This window comes from Lepidochelys kempii, chromosome 2 (genome assembly GCF_965140285.1).
Source record: "Lepidochelys kempii isolate rLepKem1 chromosome 2, rLepKem1.hap1, whole genome shotgun sequence".
Classification (NCBI taxonomy): Eukaryota; Metazoa; Chordata; order Testudines; family Cheloniidae; genus Lepidochelys; species Lepidochelys kempii.
In genome coordinates this window covers 165,910,457-165,928,735 of record NC_136381.1, presented here as the reverse complement: position 1 = coordinate 165,928,735, position 18,279 = coordinate 165,910,457, and the positions used below count along the sequence as shown (strand labels likewise).

Here is an 18,279-nt window from a genome sequence, read left to right as displayed (position 1 = left end):
ATCCAGCTCGTTGCTATTCTGGCACCACAGTGGCCTCTGGTGGGTGCAGGGGAGAACTGCAGCACTTCTCAGGCAGAATGAATTTTCTGTGGAGAAAAAAAATTCTGTGCTTGATATGCATTCTGCATGTGCACAGTGGCGCAGATTTCCCTCAGGAGTAAGGACCTTTCTAGATCTGACATACTGTGAATATCTCAGAGCTGTGGATAGACTAAAAGGCAGCATCATTTTATTGAAGGTGCCCCTCTCTCCAGTACAGAAATCCGTATATTTGAGTTGTGACTGTTTTGGGGAGCCATGTGGAACCAGGCAGCAATGAGGTCAAGAGCCATGTACCAATCTCTTTGGACAAGAAAGGGATAGTGTTTCACAGCAGCTCCCTACATTTTAGAATTCTACAAAACCATTGGCTACTGCAATGGTTCTCAACTGGGGGTCTGTGAGCCCTTTCAGTTGGTCTGCGGAGCCCCGCCATTGAAACCCAGTGCCCCAAGCGGGGCTGAAGTGCAGAGCAGCGCAGGGCTGAAGCCCTGAGCTCCTACCCACCGACCCCAGCCAGGAGCAGTGTGGGGCTGAAACTTTGAGCTTCCCCACACTCTGCTGCAGCCAGGAGTGGTGCAGGCCTGAAACCCTGAGTTCCCCCCCACACACACACTGAATCTGGGAGTGGGGGCTGAAACCCCAACATGGGCAGACACCTTGAGCCCATGGACAGAGGTGAGGGTGCACAAGTTCTGAGGGCAGCTCCACTCCACCACCTCCTCTTCCCCAATCCCCCTCAGGCCTCGCACTCTGGCCAGGTCCTAGGTGGGAAGCCAGAGCCAGGAAGTGTGGTGAAGCTGCTCCTCTGTCTGGTGGTGCCATGGAGTGGGCAGCCATGGCATTCCCCCATCTGCTGCTGGTGCCCTGGGTTGTGGCTGCTCCTCAGCTCCCAGTCCCCTTTGACTGCTCACACAGCCGGTCAGAGACACCGGGGAGTAGCCACCAGCACACAGCCCCAGACAGGTGGGTGGCCTGCTGAGGTGAGTCAGGGGATGGAGGTGGCGCTCCCTCCCAGGACCCCACTGTGCAGAGCTGAGCTGGCCTGAGCCCTGACAGTCCTTCAACCCTCCCCCACCACCACCACTGGGCCCTGGAATTTTTCTACAATATTGAGGGGGACCTCCAAAAGAAAAAGGTTGAGAACCCCAGGGCTAGTGAAATGGACTACCGGTTTTCAATGAACTATTTGTGGTTTATTTACAGTAGGCACACTTTTTAATATTTACATCTTCTATAAATATTGTCTGTAGATTTGAGATAGATCCAAACCATTTTGGTTAACAATGTTTGAAGGGTTTTCTTAATAACCCAACTAATAGTCACTCCTCTGGAGAGTGCAGTCATAATTTTAATTAGTAATATAATGCTAGCTTATTGGACCCTTAAGATAACAGCATGCTGATTCCGTGACATTTTGATTATTTCATTGTTTTTCAAAAACTGGTTAAGGTTGAGCTTTCTGAATTAAATCCATCATTAATTAGATAACCTCAACCTCCGTTCTTTTAGTTCAGATGCTTAATTCTGTAAGATTATTTTTAAACTTTATAGTTAACCTAATGGAGCATACTTTTGATTTTTAATAGTTTCTAATTGAGAGAATTATCACAGTTCATGTTCAGAAGGCTCTATGCTGTATTCTTTTGTTTCCTGCTGTTTTCAATTTTCTTTATATTTCATTCTCAGCTGGTTAGTTTACTATTTAATATTATACTCCAGATATACTCTCAGACTCCTTGAAATTTGAAAACCTAAAACAGTATAGGATTTTGTTCTTCTTAAATTAGGTCTTCAGCGGTATGTGCACTGAATGTAACTAAGCAGCAAACATAGCAGAATTAAAAAGTAGTTACTGGCATCTGTCTGCAGGGCTTTCCATTTTACAACATAATCCTGGGTAACACTTACGAGTACGTTTTACAGTTTTCTCAATTAATGAAAAATTCTTTCAGCATAATATATATTAAAACAGCAAGTAACAATGCTTTTAAAATATTTAATAAATATTTTTTACAATAACCTATAATAGAATGTTGAGACCAAATGATAAAGGAATAAAATCCAGCCTCTATTCAGGAATGTACAGCAGAAATGATAGTATATACACTGGCCAAATCTCTGTTGCAGGGTGAACCTGGGCCTTTAAGAGAGTCAAAGTTCAGCTCAGTTTTGTAATACAGTATTTAGTAAAAACAGACTGATTCTGTCATTTGTATTCCAGCTATCATAGGAACTGCAGGCTGCTAACAAAGCATGTTAAGTATAAAAAACCTGCTTTCCTCAGTCTGAGGGAGGTCAGACAGATGATAGAGACCTGCTTAACATGCTCTATTAAGGAGGAGACAAGGAAAGGATAGGAGTGTTGATCCTGCTAAACAGGAAGGGCTCAAGAGAAGCCTGTAGAGCATTGGTCCCAAGACTTTTCAGGTCACTCCGCCCCACCACACCTGTCTGAGCCTCCCACCCTGAGCTGGGACAAGGACTGGGGCCGTGGCACCGGGGGGGGGAGGGGCAATGGACAGGAGTAAGGTGGCCGAGGCTGGGGACACAGCTGGGGTGGGTTTGGGGCTGGGGGCAGGGATAGAGCCACGGCCAAGAGCCAAGGCTTGGAGCGATGCCAGAACCGGGGCCGGGTGTGGAGATGTGGCTGAGCCGCAGTTGGGGGCCAAAGTTGTGGGTGCAATTGGGAGCCAGGGCCATGGCTGGGTGTGGGGCTGGAGCAGAGCTGGGAGCGGAGTGGGGCTGGGTGGAGCTTCCTCTGCGGCCCTCATAGGGGCTGGCCCAGGCCCTGCCTTGTTCCTCCACTTCCCCCTAGGGGGACATGCCCCACAGTTTGGGGACCTGTGCTGTAAGGGAAGGCTGGAGAAGAGCTAAACGAAGGACTGCTTGGGAGCCCTGGGTGAAGAGGGGTCCACTCATACCCTGACGAGGAATCTGTTACCCAGAGAGAGTGGTGTTTGTTTGACTAAACCTAAAATCCTTTTTCCAGGGTAAACAAAAAACAAACCAACCAACTCCTCCTCCCCCACACAACAACAATAACAAAGGGCTAAACCATCCAACCAACAACTGAAACTGAGGCACTGGACAAATGTGACAATGGGAAACTACCATGTCACAATCCGCATTTGCTATCAGTTTTCTGCTACCAATTTTCTATATTGCTGATTCTGTCTTCCCCTAGCTCAGCTTTCTTGGTTAGCACTTTCTGTATTGTCTATTTGAATCAACATTACCCCTGCTTTCCAGAAGGTTAGCAATGCCGTTCCCGCTCTTGCAGCAGCTTCCATCATGAGTCCTCTCCATCATTACGTATACCGGGACCTTTTCTCAAAGGTTGATTTCTTTTTTCATATCCCTTGAACAATAATCTTCTAAATTGTTTTTTTAGTGGAACGGACTTACAGCATTGTCCGTCCATCTATCCTTTTTTGCATCCACATGGCAGGCTGTTTCTGGGCTCACCACATACCTTGGTAAAATACCCCACAACCCATAGCTCCTGAAGCATCTGAGTGGATTTTTAAATCAGACTTTAGTACCATTCCTCTCCCCATAATTACACACCATTAAAATGGCTCAGAAACTGTTCCCACACTTCCAAATCCTCCTCCATCTCTCAAGTAATTTTTACAAAATGGTGAGGTCTTGCTATGCCTTCAGTGGCTGCTGACAGCCGCCACAGAATGCCTTCCCCAGGGCTGTTGCCCCAAGAACACATTCAGGAGTGCCAGAGTAGGCCTCCTGTTGCTTACTTCCGGGTTCCCAAGATGTTAATCTGTTCCTGCAAGGTGAAAGGAGGAGTCCCCCCCACTATAGAATTGCCAATGTTTACCAAGGATCTTCCAGTGCCCTTCCTAGGCCATATACATTCTGTGAAATGCATTCTGTTCAGACCTATCAGTTTAGTGTAGCATTTTAGTGATTAACGTGTATAAAAGCTGATCTCTCTAATTAATTTCACATTGTTCTGTTAGGCAGGGTTTAAATTAGATGTGTTACAGGTTGCATAGTGAGAATCTTATTAGCAATTAACACAAAATATTATTTAAGAATTGTTTAAAGAAATGTATTTTGGGTAAGATTTCTTCTACAAGCTTTGGTCTTCAATATATTCCTCATGGTGTTGTGTAAAAGGTTTTCAATTAAAAGTTGGAAAAAATATAGCCTGCATCCAAAGCTAGGAGCCCAGCATTCATGTAGAAATAATGCCCGAGAAAGTGATAGTTAGTTGTGAAACATAGTGGCCCAGCCACACAGGTCACCAAAAGCACAAAATGTCAGTGCTTCATTTTGCCTGGTCTCCCTCTGGAGGATACAGATTTTCATGTTGATATGCACAGCTCTCCACAGGTTTGGAGGAGCGACTTCACTGTGTGTGACCATGACATTCCACATAGTTTTATTCCACTGGAAGAAAGGCATTGTCAACCAGAAGGGTGAGACTTGTGAGCAAGGGAGAGTTTTCTGAGACACAGGCCCACAGCTGTAAAACTATCTCCCAGAACAGATCAGAATCCCCAGAAATCTTACTTTCAGAACAAAAAAAAAATGGTTACTGACATTTGTAACTGTTGTTCTTCGAGATGCATTGCTCATATCCATTCCAATTAGGTGTGCACGCACTGGGTGCATGGCCATTGGAAAGTTTTCCCCTAGCAACACCCATCGGGTCAGCTGTGGATCCCCCTGGAATGGTGCCTTCATGGCGCTCAATGGCCCAGCTGACCCGGTGCCTCCTCAGGTCCTTCTTGCTGGCTACTCTGACAAAGGTAGCAGGGCAGGGCTGCAGTAGTAGCTATTTTGTGAGCGATGGCTACCACTGAGCGTTGTCTGAGGCTAGCGAGCGCTGTCGATGCTTGAGATCGTGGGGAACTTGCTACTTTGCTCCTGTAAGGCAATAGTTAGCTTTGTTACCCAGCAGGGGTCCGCTGGTGTGGTTGTCACAGTTTTGTGAGCGTCTTCTTTCTTCTAGATATCCTGCAGCGTTCCACTGTCCTTCAGGTTCCTGTCCCTACAAGTTTTAGCCTGCTGGCTGTCACCTTTATATACGATTTGTAGCTCACTATCATTTAGTATCATGATTCAGCCAATCGTCTTTCAGGGATTTACATATGCTAATTTATGTCACTGTTATTTGGGAAGGGGAAATAGATGGGCTATAAAGGACCCCTGGTAAAGATAGTGTTCTGGTTCTGTTATGTGTTCTCAGTAACAGTGGCCAGGTTCTTGGACTGGCGTTCCAGTATCTATCACCTTGGGAGTAAATATATCCACCCGTCTCCCACCAGGTATGTAACATGTTTAAAGAAAGACAGAGAGAGGTATATGCTTCAAAAACAAAGAGGGAATTTATTAGGAAAAGCTAACCGTGTCTGGGAATTGGGAAGAATAAAACGTGATGAACCATGAAAAAGCAATGTGGTTGCCCCAAAAGATGGGTGTGAATCCCAGCCCACACCTCCCCACCAGATGACCCTTGGCAATTCACTACAACTAAAAGGTAAGTCAAATGGAAAAAAAAAAACAGTAACTGAACTGTCTCTAGAAGTCTGGAAATCAGCAGCTGAAGTTGAGTATCTGTCGCTGAAGCTAGGGATTGTAGGATCCTGGACTTACAAATTTCTGACCGGACAGGTGTACCCGGAGACTGGAGGAGTGTAGGACCTTTTACCGCCGAACCAGGAACATAGCGGCACTGGGACTGGGAGCAGGTTGGTTGGCGCAGGTGTTTGGTGCCTTTGTAGATTGATGGTGTGGATCAGGTACTGCGGAAGGAACCCTCCGAAGCCCACACAAACAAGACAGGTACCTGGCCGCCTCTCAAACGGACAGCCCGGCTGACACGGTGCACTGTCCTTAAATAGCCTGTGTGGCGTGAAAGTTCCAGTCTGAGTTGGTTTGAACTAGACTCTCGGTGACAGTTGCTTTATGCATTCTATTACTAAATATTAAACATTATAACATAACCACTAATGTGTATTGGACACAAACATAACACCTAGAAACCATGTTACAGTTCCCTGAGTTAGGGTTTATCACCCACGGATGCAGGAACAATGACACTTTACTAGAATTAAAGGTGAACCAAAAGAGGGTTTATTAACATAACACTTGTTGGTAAACAAGGATAAAGCAACAATAACAACTCGGTGGTTTGAGAAACAGTGGGCTTGAGGCCCAGACCCCACTAATCCCTAATACAGACTATGGACTATCAACAAGACTAATACTTTACAGATGAGATAACAAGTGGAACAAGAAAAGCAGGTGCATCCGTCTGGTCTGCCGGGGCTGCTGATGAGGCAGATCTAGACCTTCAGCTGTGCAATGGATGAACACAGGAGGAACTCGGATCAGCTGGAATGATCTTTCAGGTAAGCTGGACCTCAGGTAAGCGCTGGTGATGCTGGACTTGTCTCTTGGAGACCGCGCAAACTCAACTGACACAGGCTGCCTCTGAGGTGGACAGCACTTGGTGACTGGTATGCAGGGTTTTTGTACCCAGCAGCATCTAAGCAGATTAGCCAGGTCTTTTGCTCAGTCTTTTCCTGTCACAATTGAAAAGAGCACCCAAAAGCTTAACAAGAGGGAACCCTAATATGGCTTCCAAACAACAATATATACAGATTCAAAATGGTGATGACAAGAACATTTTTAGAATGACAGTAAATGACATCAAATAACCATAGAACCTTACAATTTCCCCTCCTTGATGGCTTAAATGACTGAAAGTTTTTAATGCCATTAGCATTTATACTTAGAGGAGAGCTAAAGAAAACATATTTACACCAGTTTAAAAGAAGGAACTGACATATAGTGGTTGCTATATTTGACCTTTCTTTTGATCCAAAAGGTTAGGGCAATTAAATATATAATGACTTATTTAAATAAACAGCACTACAATTGCAGGGTGCAACAAGATATGCCAAACTTGATCAAAATCCACAGAACCTCCAAACACACTTTCCAACCAGTGTGAGGATGCTGTGTTAATTTGTATCCTTCTAAAGATTCTTTGAATTTGGCTGGAAGCATGATGTACAGTTACCATCATTTCCTTGCTTTCCTTCCATAACTGCCTTAAATGTTCTTTTAGATCTGGATGTAGCATGAGTTGCTTGAGCGCTGTAATATCTACCCCTAAATGGACGGGTTCAATGTGATTATACAAAATATAGTAGGCGTAAACTGTTTGCATAGATATTTCATGCCTGGTGAAATTAATATCATACCCAATAACAGAAAACACTGAACATAAACAGAAATTAACATATGGATTGTGAGGGATTTTATAATGATAGTTTACTAGAAACTCCTCACACCAGCTTCTTATGCAAGCACAAGTGGAGTCCACTAGTACCAATGCAGAGCTGTTAAAACCATGTGATTGAAGCTTGTAATGACACTATCCTTCTTTCTAATTTAAACCGACATGAGATGTTGCAAGGACTCCAGAGTCACAGGCGTAGCCTAGCCCCTTTTCCTCCATGTAAGATTGTAAGCTAACACTACGATATGTGTCATCTTTTTCATGCACCCATTTACTCAGCTCCTTAGGGAGTAAAATTGAGTTGTTTAAATTCAGTCCTAAAGGTACCAGTGGATATATCCATTCTTCTTGTGCTCTTGCTAATGTGAGGGCATGCACAATGATAGTTTGGTTACTTTGCAGATATGAAAAATGGACTAGCTTCCACCAGGTTTGGTGATGCCGTTCAAATGCATTGGTGGCATTTGGCCACAGGATGTTGCACAACTCTATTGGGAGTAATCCATTAAGTCCTCCTCTGATTATGCCCTTTGCTACATTTAATATATATTCCTGGGCCTGGATGCACACAATTGCCATGAAAATGTTGGATTGCAAAACATCTATTGCTCCAACAAGACCAAAATGATCTATTTCTTATATTTGCATCCATCCTGGTAGTACACAGGCAATTTTGTATTCAAGCACACTCCGCTGGTTAAATCAGGTGGTGAGGGGATTGGATAAAGAGGTGATGTCGTGGCCAAATGCTCCAATTTTATTAGCTAAAACTTGTTCATCTATGGTGTTTAGAACACCTAATCCAGTCCCCACTCCTCCTAGTATAGTTGCTACTGTATCTCACGTCTGGATTTTGGGAGGAAATACACTGGGTACTACACTTTTAACCCATGCATTCCATCCTGCTATTAAAGGAATGATATAAGGTATACATTTAAAATTAACTTGGGCTAATTAAATTTGAATAAGAATGATTATCTTTTTCAATGAGTAAACTGGGTTGATCATTAGTAACCTTCTAATGTCGCGCTTTACGACGACAGGGCCAATATTGCTCACAAAAGGCTTAGGGATTACTACAACATTGGTAATCTCCTGAACCCCAAACAAACTATTTAAAAACCATGTGCCTGTGTCATTAGGATGTACCTGTATATTTACATCTCCAGAGCATTGTACATGGAAGGACAAGTTTCCTTTACCACAAAACATATTTACATTAGGATGTTGAACACAAGACTCAGTACAATTCTAACACACCATCTTGATGTGACAGCTGTATGATGGGGTGTGTAGATATGCAGTAACATTGCTTATTACATAATTGGAGGCCCATGAAAACCTTGATCTTACTGACACTTTAGAGGGAAGGTTTGATTGAACGTACGCACACTTAAATGATTCCCACACCTCTATTCTATCTGAACAGCCTTCGAGGAAGATGTTGTCGAATTGCCATGCATACTCATTTGGATGCTTTTGTATGAAAGATATTTGTACTTCTTCAGCAATAATTGTTTCATGAGGGTGTTTGTTATTTTCTGCAAAGGCCACTAAGGTTTCATTGATAGTTTGTTCTTTCCATATTATATAACAGTAACCATACTTTTCAAACACATACACCGAGATGATCCCTTTAAAGTACAGATTAGGCAAATTATAATCCGTGCCATCTATCCAGTTGTTTTCATTAAGGCTTTGGGTGTTATTAACCTAACAGTATATATGCTCATTTTCCTTGACGGTTATTATACGTTCATTATAAGCAAATACATATAAGAACCATATACACGTGCATTTTCTCATTTTGCAGACTTGAATTTGCCCTGACACAGAAGAAACAGAGGGATACCATTATCATTTTAAAAGCAGTTTAGCTAACACCTCTCCACTCTTTTAATTGCGTGGAGTGGGACCACTTTATGATTTTTCTCTTTCCCCCTTTTACTTCTTCTTGGTATGTGGTGGGACTCGCCTTATTGACTATAACTATGGGTCCTATCGACTTTGGACTTAATGAATGGCCTCTCTAAGAAAAGAATCTATAGAAGACTTTATCCATTCAGTAAACTTTAGATTATTTCCTAATCTTTTGTCCATTTGTTTTATGTTGCATTTCAGTTGGGAGGCCACCTGTTTTTGAGTATTGCTGATATTGTGTTATAGCTTGATCACCTATTGGTCCATTTGGACTCATGACTGATATTGGTCAGGGGGTTCTCCCCTAAGCCACCATTGTTCTGGCATTTTCATGACTCTGCTCATCATGATCTCATGTGGCATATACCCATGAGCTCCTATGGACGAACGAATAGCCATTAACACAAAGGGCAGCCTTTTATCCCAGGTTTTCCCAGATGTTTCCACAATTTTTTCACAGTGCTGTCTTCAGGGTTCTATTTGTTCACTCCACTGCCCCTGACCTCTGTGGGTGGCCTGCTATGTGAAATTTCTGGCTGATGTTGAACGCTTGGCAAATGGTCTTGAAGATTTTCCCCATGAAATGGGATCCATGGTGGGAATCAATAATATCAGGAATCCCAAACCTTGAGAATATTTGTTCCACCAGTACCTGTGCAGTAGTGGCAGCAGTGTTATTATGTGTTGGGTATGCTTCTACTCATTTTGAAAATGGACCGATGACAATTAACAATATTGGTTTCCATTTCTAGAGCAGGGCAAAGGGACAATATAGTCGATTTGCTGCCAATGTCATGGCTCTCCAATCAACTGGTGCAGCATGGGTCCCTTGATGATTTTGCGGTCGGGGTTATTTTCTGCACATCAATTCCAAATATGTTTATCAGTATCCTTAACCAAATCTGGCCACCATCCTATAGTCAACATTCTTTTGGTGGTCTTGTTGACCCCAAAGTGTCTCTAATGGTGGGCTCATGCAATTAACTCTTTCCTTAAACATCGTGGAATTACTCGGATGGGAATATCTTCATTAGCATCTTTCTTGACTGTCATGATCAGACCACTGTCATGCTTGAAGATCTTATATCCCCTATGCTCTTGTTTTTCCAGTAATTCCATGATTTTTAAATCTTGTTTTTGCAAATGTACAATGTCTATTTGATTATCAATTTCTGATGGCTGCATGTTATATACCATATCTGCCGATTTTGTTCACAGAGTTTCTGGTCCCATCGGCGCAGCCTGCTTGGCCAGATAAACCCTATTATTCAGAACAGAGATCTCTGCCATGTTGTTTCGATGTGCTTGTACCTTAAACAAGTATTTTTGTCCCTGTCTTGACTCTGCCAGCTTCCAGGTGTGGACCAGATATTTTGCATAGGCTATGGCATTATTATCTGCAGATCTTGGTCATCCAAATGGGCATTCAGTCTATCAGGGCTCGGATAGCCCAGTCAGTCAGAACATATGACCATTGATCTTTCTTTCTTTGCTGCCTCTAAAGCTGCCACAATGGCTACTATTTCTGCTGCCTGCATAGAGCAGGGGACAACAGTTCATTGCAGGGTGGTGTCAGTCTTTACTTGCAAAACTGCAAAACCTGTGCATGGTTTGCCTTGGTGGTATTGGCAACTGACATCCATTACCCATAGATCTATATTGCTGTTCTTGGCTTTTTCATACAATGTTTTCAGTCAGAAAGGTGAAGATGCTTCCTTGGTGTCTTCAAATGGTAGCGGACACTCATTTTCCTCTCCTTAGGTGAGCAGTGCGAAGGGAACTGCTGAGAGTGTTGGCACCTTCTCTAGCTGCACCTCACGGTTTGGAAGACTCAGCGTCCAACCTGATAGTCGGGGATTTGATATTCTCCCCTCATTTATACTTCCAGATGTCATATACTTGATGGAAGTATGGATTGTTCTCAGCATGACAGGGGACATTCCCTTAAGGTACTCCCAATGTTGTAATGACCAGATAAGTGCCAGCACTTCTCACTCACATGGGGAGTATAATTTTTTTTAATTTTAGTCAAATACTTCGACCCAAAGGTCACCAGTTTTTGTCCTGTTCTGAGCTTTCCCAGGAATGTGGCTTGGATGGTAAGGAACTCTGTCATGCATGGACATGTGACTTGCCCAGGTGACTCCAAAACTCCTTTTTGTAGCTGGACTTTGCATAGGAGAGACGAGGGGGTCTCCACCCACAAGAGAAAGTCTATTTAAACCCCTGGGAGACCCCTCCATTTTGTCTTCAGCTGGTTAAAGAGAGAGCCTCTCCACCCCCAAAGATAGCTGAAAGAAACTGGAACAAAGGACAATAACTATAGGGGGTGTGAGTGATTGCTGGACCCAGACTAGAAGGAGATCAGTCTGTAAAAGAAAGCTTAATGGACCTGGTGAGGTTTTTATCTGTATTCAGTTTTATTACCATACTAGACATAGACTTGCATGTTTTATTTTATTTTGCTTGGTAATTCACTTTGTTCTGTCTGTTACTACTTGGAACCACTTAAATCACTTTTTAAATTAACCCAGAGTATGTATTAATACTTGGGGTGGGGAGCAAACAGCTGTGCATATCTCTCTATCAGTGTTATAGAGGGCAAACAATTTATGAGTTTACCCTGTATAAGTTTTATACAGGGTAAAATGGATTTATTTAGGGTTTGGACCCCTTTGGGAGTTGGGCGTCTGAGTGTCAAGGACAGGAACACTTCCTAAGTTGCTTTCAATTATGCCTACAGCTGTTGGGGGGATGTGGTTCAGACCTGGGTTTGCGTTGCAGCAGGCTAGTGAGTCTGGCTCAAACCAGTGAGGGCACTGAAGTCCTAAGCTGGCAGGGCAGGAAAGCAGGAGCAGAAGTAGTCTTGGCATATCAGGTGGAAGCCCCCGGGGGGTTTCTGTGATCCAACCCATAACAGTAATAATAAAAGTAAATGTAATAACAAACAGCTAAAAGTGCATAGAACATTGTGATAAATATCATAAGGACTACAATGAGCATGAAATGAAGAAAAAACATGCAACAATTGAGCAGCTCAGAACCCTTCGTATCACTCCCAATGCAAAGGTCAAATGTTATGAAGAAGGAAGGGTGCATTGGTATGGCATTGCCACCCTTACTTCTGCACTTCTGCTGGTGGTGGTGCTGCCTTCAGAGCTGAGCACCGGGAGGGTGGTACAGCAGGCCCAGAGCCCCTGCCGCAGCTTCCCCCTCCTTGCTCCCTTCCCAGCTATACTTAGTGTGAGCTCTGTCTGTTGTTCCACTGTTTCTTGGGATCCAGCCTGGTGATGTATGTGGCTGTCCTGGGACTTGCAACTAGGAGCAGCAGCGGTGCCTTGCATTTTCCTTGTGGGGGCACCTTCGTGCCAGCAGCTCTGGCCCCATGAGGTACTGGCACAGGGTTAAAACAGTGCCTGGCTGCTCGCTCACTTTGTCCAAAAGTTTTAATCTTCCCCTTCTCCCCCATGACTTCTGCCAGTTTTCTCTCTGAAAGGCAGGATTTGCCAGGAACAACCAGCTTCTACTTTGTTCAGCAGGATCAGGGGTGATAAGTACTTGCTCCCATTCATCATTGGGGATGGGGTTCTGGGAAATGAACTGCTCTGCCAGAGCCAGGTTGGCTTGTGTCTAATAGTAGAGGACGCTTCTCCCTATCTATGTCAGTGGCTTCAGATATTGGAGTCACACTTGGGCTTTGGTGGATTTAATGCAGTATATTTAGCAGAGTGTACTTTTGCCTTCACCTTCATATGACTCATTACATCCAGAAGCACCAAAGTTAGTTCACCTAAGTTATTTTAATTCTGTGCATTGTCCTAAACTGGTGACTATTTATGAGGAATAGTCACATGTCCCTTTTACTTAAATGGTATTATCATGTAACTTAAATGGGATAGACATTAGCCTTCTTTCATCATGGCAGCATAACAGGCTATTGCAATAAAGCGGACCAACACTGTTTAACTCAAGTAGATTTTCAGACATCATTAGTGCCTAATTGACCTATTAGCTATTGTTTGTTCAAGTATATACACACACACACACACACACATATATATGTATTAAGGACCTGATCTAACACCAATTGATTTCAATATAAAGCCTCACATTAACATCAGCAGGCTTTGAATCAGACTGTTGGTAAAAATACTGTTTTACCAGTCTACAGCAGAGCCATGCACTCCAAATCACAAGGACAGGAGTGGCCGCTGCTCAGTGATCATAGAATCATAGAATATCAGGGTTGGAAGGGACCTCAGGAGATCACCTAGTCCAACCCCCTGCTCAAAGCAGGACCAATCCCCAATTTTTGCTCCAGATCCCTATATGGCCCTCCCAAGGATTGAACTCAAAACCCTGGGTTTAGCAGGCCAGTGATCAAACCACTGAGCTATCCCCCCACCTCACCCCACTTTTTATTTATTTTATTTTATTTTCCCTCCCCCCCAACAAGAGCTGTGAAAAGCTTTAATCTAGTCACTCTCCCATTCTCCCATCCTCCTAAAAGTGGGGGCCCATGAGGCCCCCTCCCCTCTGTGGCCCCACCTCTGCCCCACCTCTTCTCATGAGACCCTGCCCCCCCAGGGCCTCTTCACCTGCTGGGGGGGGGGACTGAGAGCCGTCCCCAGCCCATTTCCCCAGACTCCCCCCAGGGCAAATAGAGGGTCTGCGACTCTTTACAGCTGCCCACATGGCTCCTACCCTAATCCAGCTCCAGCTTCCAGCCTGGCCTGCATGTGGGACACTGGGAACTGAAGAGCAACAGCCGGGCCATGGTAAGAGCTGCCTGGGCAGCTGTGCAGAACCGCAGACCCTCCATCTGCCCTGGGCTGATGGGCAGGGGGCGAGGACATGAGCAGGGGGCTGCTCATGCCCCTCCCCCCAAGCAGGTGGAGGGTCTGTGGCTCCCCACAGCTGCCCGGAGTCCCCAGGCCACTCTTACCAGATTGGGCTCCAGTTTCCTGTTCTGGCAGCCCTGCTGCCCCTTCTTCTCTGAAACAATTTAAATGTATATTTGCTTTCAAGTCTGGTAATTACATATAACTAACTTTACTGGAAGAGGGAACTCTAATGAACTAGAGACATGTTTTATTCTTTTTCAGTATTACATTGCTATTGCAATCAACATCTAGAAAAGAAATGCACAATTAAACACCAACATTCACCGTTCTTAACTTTCCCCCATTCTTTTCTTAAACTTGCCCTATTATCCTTATTTATTGCAGCTCATATGGTATGTAGTGTCACACCCTGACCTGAGACCTCTGCAACACCAAGAGTTAAGGATTGTTGTGAGTTTTAAGATGTATTAAACATTTGTTATTTTCTCTTTCAGTTTTTTTAGGGGAAAATCCACATAAAGAATTGATAGACTAGTATGGTATATGCTGAACCATTATGGTGCATTATGCAAACATATGTTTAAACATTTTTAAAAGTGTCTTATGTAAATGTTTAAGAACTTTAAATACTCAGGTTGTTAACATGATAGGCTGCAAGAATTCCAACATCTGTAGCAGTTTAATTCATAATTAAAACTAGTGCAAAAGCTATTTTTATATATCTCATTTCTCATATTCTGGAAGAGTGATTTTATGGAAATATGTATTATGTCAGCTCCATTGCATAACAGTGCGGCTGTGGTTAAAGGCTCTGTAACCATTCTGTTTTATATATCTCAGCCATTAGGCTCTTGTCTTTTAGGCATAGATATTTGCTCTGTGCTGCATTTTTGGATTAAAGAGTTTTAGCTCAAATTATATTTTTGCTATAGTTTCTCAAAAATAAATAAATAAATAAAAATAAAAGGCTTTCTCTGGTTTTAGAATTTAATAAACGTAAAAAGAAAAGATAAATTCATTCACTTATGTACTCTTATGTAAAAAAACAAGATTATATTTTACAAAATACAGAGCCTGATTCTCATTTACACTAAGTCCTTTTAACACAACTCAGTCAGCATAAAGAGGCCTTGACTTGGGAGTAAACTATGTTTATGCCCACTGTAAGGGCCCACTGTACACAGTCAGAACAGTGTAAAAGGGCCCTCACTGTAAGTGAGAGTCAATCCCTAAATGTTTTTATGTCATTTGACCATTATGCAGAATGGTACATAGGAGTAATTACTTTTAAAAACAGTATCTTAGGCTATGTCTACATTACAGACTTTTGTCGCCAAAAGTTATACCACTTTAAAGTGCGTTATTTAAACTGCTGTTGCATGTCCACACTATGCTCCTTGTGTCGGCAGAGTGCATCCACACTAGCAGACACAGAGAGTAGTGCACTGTGGGTAGCTGTCCCACTGTGCAACTGGACACAGGGTGCTTTGGGAAAGGTTTGCAATCCCTTATGGGGCAGGTACAGCATCACATGATGAAGGTTTCTCAATCCCATTGTTCCATGGGCATCCTACTAGATTGCCAGCCACTTTTCAACTGAAGTTGGGAGTAATGGTGGGGGACAGTGTGTGACAAGAAGCATGTGTGGGGAGGGTGAGAGAGTGTGTGTTGGGAGAGATTGAATATGTTGGCATGCTGCCTTGTAAGTTCAGGCAGCCACTGGAAGCAACCAATCCTGAGGCAAGGGGAGGGGAAACCCCTGACATCAGCCTGCCTTTGTGTTCCTAGTGTGGGCGAGAGCAGGAGCAGTCCACCTTAATGATTTGCTCTCTGTTGCCCGCAGCAGTGCAGCACCATAGGCTCAGCTGTCAGAAGGGAGTGTTGAAAGAGGAGGGCACATGCCTGCAGGGTTGCTGAGTTCAAAACAGTGAGTAGAAAGGTCACAAAAGGCATTGTGGAATACTGGGGGAAGCCAGTTCTGGCAATATAATGAATGGCAATGTCTACACTGACTCTGTCATTTTAACTTTACCGCAAAAAGCTAAATATCTCTCGTGGAGGTGGTTTAATTTTGTCATTGAAACTGAAGAGTTTTGTCGCCAGAAGTGGCTTTGCAGTGTGGAAAAAACTTGGCACTGTAGGCAAGCCCTAAGTATCAGTTTCTGCCCTTGGAAACTGATGTAGTCCTCCCTTTGAGTTAAATAGGTCCAACAAGAATCCATCCACAGTCAGATTTTGACCCTTAATGATAGGCCTTTATACCCCTATAGTTACTTGCCAAATCCTGTTCCTTAGGTAGATGATGTAAATTGATTAATTATCAATTCCTCAGGTACTTGAGTGACTGTTGGTCTGTCCAGTATGGGCACTGAGATTCCAAATGGATAAGGTCACAGGTAACTCCGAGAACCGAGAAGGCCCTCACTTGTGGAACTCATTCCCTGAACCTCCACCTGAGTCCCTCAGGGGCTGTCTCCAGGGGTTAGTACAACACGTTTCTATTTGCGTCAGCTCATCATTGACGCCCATTTTCCATAACTCTTTATTTGGTTTATTTTTACTTTTTTTTTGTCAGACTAGCTATTACCTGGCATCGTTTGTGCCAGTTTTATTAGTTCACAGTTTCATGACAGATATTATAGGACTCAGTCCTGTCAGATGCTGAGCTCTCTGACTCTGATCCATTAGAGCATTTAAGCATGTGCTTATCTTTAAGCTTAAAGCGTATCTTTAAGTGCATGTATAGTCAATGGGACTACTTGTTCTTAAAGTTAAACCCAATTTTAGGTGCTTTCCTGGATAAGTGCCAGTTCTCAGCACCTTAAAAATGTTTTGAATTTCTAGACTGTATGTATTTGATTGGGATTTGATTTGACTGGAATGAAAATACGGGCTCAATCATCTAGTGAAAAAAGGTGCACTTAGTTTTGGTCAGTTGTTGTTTATTTTGCTTTAAATAGTAGCATGTGCGTTGTTCATTTTCTTTGTGTGTGTAAATGCCTAATTTAAAAATATAAGACAGTACATTCTCTGTTTTAAAGTAATTAGCTATGTGTATTATTTAACCAGTATTTTTTTTTAAAAAGTTTGTATTGTTTATTGTTATAATTGTTAATAGTATGAGTTTTATCTATTTATTTATTTATTTATTTATCTATTTGTTTATTTATTAGCATGGGTTTTTCTGATTGATTTTCTCTGAATACATGTTGCATCAGTGAGCTGCACATTTAAACATAGATGGTGTTTAAAACTGACCTGTCTGTATATATTCTCCTTTTATTCTCCTTTTGATGATAACGTCGATGAAACACACATTTAAGTGAATATTGTTAAAAATATAAATAAGTACAGTAAAATCTCAGAGTTACAAACGCCTTGGGAATAGAGGTTGTTCGTAACTCTGAAATATTCATGAATCTGAAGAAAAAATGTTATTGTTCTTTCAAAAGTTTACAACTGCACATTGACTTTATACAGCTTTGAAATTTTACTTTGAAAAATACTGCTTTTAACCATCTTAATTTAAATGAAACAAACACAGAAAGAGTTTCCTTATCTTGTCAAATCTTTTTTTTTTAAACTTCCCCTTTATTTTTAGTAGTTCACATTTAACACTGTATTGTACTGTATTTGCTGGTTTTTTTTTTCTTTTTTGGTCTCTGCTGCTGCCTGATTGCATACCTCCAGTTCCATATGAGGTGTGTGGTTGACTGGTCAGTTTGTAACTCTGGTGTTTGCAACTCTGAGGTTCTACTGTATGTGTGTACATAAGATGTATAGTACAGCCACCCCCCCCCCCAATTTTCTGTCTAGCCCACCTCTGTCCCGCCCCCACCAGGAAAAGGCTGGTCCACCCCTGTTATCTAGTAACCTTGAGGATAACACAGTTTACTCCCTCCATTGCTCCCAGCTCCCTCCAGGCGTTTATGTATTGAAAGAATGATTAGGCTCACTTGAGTACATGACTGTAATTGCAACTGGCCTTAAAAGTTGTATAAAACCATCTCTCCTAATTTTTTGATGCATAAACTGTAATCCCACAAGTATCTCTCTCCCCCTTGTATTAATGAATTGCCAGTTACTCCAGGTAGAATTCTGCGCCACTGCAAATGCGCAGAATTTATGTGCCCCGCAGATTTCTTTGCTTCTCTGTAGAAAAATGACCTTCTGATGGGGAAGAAAAGGGAAGCCACAAGA

At 42.8% G+C, this 18,279-nt stretch overlaps 1 long non-coding RNA gene across 1 annotated transcript in view; it reads right to left on the bottom strand.

Annotated features, from left to right (window-relative positions):
* Window positions 1–6,145: 6,145 nt before the first annotated feature.
* Window positions 6,146–18,279, bottom strand: part of LOC140905989 (uncharacterized) — a 91,780-nt gene continuing 79,646 nt past the window's right edge. The window contains exon 3 of the long non-coding RNA XR_012157017.1: window positions 6,146–6,593. This is a non-coding gene — a long non-coding RNA (uncharacterized LOC140905989). The remainder of the gene's footprint in view (window positions 6,594–18,279) is intronic.